At 34.0% G+C, this 1937-nt stretch overlaps 1 pseudogene; it reads right to left on the bottom strand.

The window, feature by feature from the left end:
* Positions 1–448: 448 nt before the first annotated feature.
* LOC120304813 lies at positions 449–541 on the bottom strand (annotated as a pseudogene).
* Between the last annotated feature and the right edge of the window lie 1396 nt (positions 542–1937).

Genomic DNA, 1937 nt, shown 5'->3' with positions numbered 1-1937 from the left:
TATGTCTAAGGGAGGTCTAGATCTCAGTTTCCTGATTTCTAGGCCAACATCTTCACCACAACAAAAACTAATATCATGCACAAATCACAAGACCTTAGCATAACTTTACTTGTAAATAGCTTTAATAAAAGTTTGTTGCGTTGTTTATTTGTGCCTGTGCACTCGTATCTAAATTCTGATGCTAGAATGTCTAAACATGGTCAAAGTTGAACAGCAGTTAGTAAGAAAATAGCTTAAAACATTTTCTGCAAAGCAAGCCTGAAAAAATATGTGATTTAGAGTGCAAAAAGGTAGTTGACAATATAAAGTTCATATTTGTTATTTCTCTTTGCTGCCAACCAGTGGTTGTCTGGTTTTTTTCTACCCAGAGTTCAAACGTTGCTGAAATAACGTGTGTTGGGAAATACCTTTTTTGAATGTTTCCAAAGGTCCTGGTGAATAAGCCATTAAAAAGGGAGGAGGGCGTGTCATCCTTGCGCAGGGGCCATGCTAATCTTCTCTGTATCATTCCAATTTTAGTATATGTGCTGCCAAAGTGAGCTTATAAAATGTTTTATAGATGGCATCTGGATCCTAAAAAGTTGTCTTGTATGTACCCGAAACTGTAACCTAAATGTTGGAGATGTGGAAATATTTTCATGTTTGGTGGACTTGTAAAGATATTAAAGCCTTCTGGATTATGATTTGGTGGAACATTCAAAAGGTTTTTAAAAGGAAGATTAAGTTTACTCCCCAGTTGTTTCTTTTGGGTATTTTTGTGGATTTTGATACTAAAGAAACTATCCTAATATTGAATTTAATAACAGCAGCAAGATTATTGGTGGGTCAATATTGGAAGAAGGATTCTCTGCCTTCTTTAGAAGAATGGGTATTTAAGGTTTCTAATTTAGCAGAAATGGCTAAAATTTCTGCTTATTTAAAGGACCATTCACAAGAGCAATATTTTAATGTATGGAGAAGATGGATAGAATATGTTCAGAAGAAGTATGGAACTACAAAGTTTCACTTATTTTATGAGTAACGAATTTGTTTATAAACTTATGATGTTAAAGTTTGAAGAGAGTTAAGGGTTAGTATGATTTTGGTTATTGTATAATTAGTAAATTTAAATAGATTGTGTTTAATATGTTTGTATAACCCTGTACTTGGCTCTGGGAAGTGGGGGGGAGGGGGGAAGGGGGGAGGATGAGTTAAAGTTTAAGTAGCTCAGATAAGTAGAAATAGTTTTATTGTATATAATATTGATGTTTTAATTTGGAGAGAGGAATTGCTCAGGCATTTCCCCTGGACCGCATCCGGAGCGAGAAGATAGGAAGAAGGGGAGAAGCAAGTAGGAAGGTTGAGGAGAAGGAGGAGAGGGGGAGAGTGAGGAAGAGGAAGAAGAGGGAAAGAAGTAAGTAGGTTAGAGGGTGGATGCGGTTTGGGGGGAAATGGGTGAGCAATACCGAAAGTTGTGTGTATCAATCTGCTTTATTCTTTATCTGAAGTATTTTTATGAATGTAATGCATTGTAAAATTGAAAATAAAAATTTTTTACAAAAAAAAAGGGAGGATGGCAAACAAAGGGAAAATATATTATTGTTTAAGCCAGTAACTTCTTTTAACTATTCAAATTTGGGTTGTATGATGATTATAATGCTAAGATGATTTCAGGTTGCACCAGAACTTGATTAAGGACTTCTGGGACAAAAAGATCTAAGACAAAAGTTACTTTATATTACAAAATCTGTGATTTTTTTTTTAAATTTGCAGTTCTGAGTTTTTAAAAAAGTACATTGAAGCCAAATGAGATAATGATTAAACCAGTTTTAGATAGCATATGTTCTTCCACAGGAAGAGTCTAATTTTAAAAGATTAAATTTGTTTCTATCACAACTATGATGATTACTATTACTATTACAAAGCTATTTATAGTGACCATACAAAAAAAACCCCTC

Source organism: Crotalus tigris, unplaced genomic scaffold (assembly GCF_016545835.1).
Source record: "Crotalus tigris isolate CLP2741 ecotype Arizona unplaced genomic scaffold, ASM1654583v1 scf7180000017658.5313226, whole genome shotgun sequence".
NCBI lineage: Eukaryota > Metazoa > Chordata > Lepidosauria > Squamata > Viperidae > Crotalus > Crotalus tigris.
The sequence above is the reverse complement of the archived record's forward strand: the minus strand, read 5'-3'. Positions and strand labels throughout refer to the sequence as shown.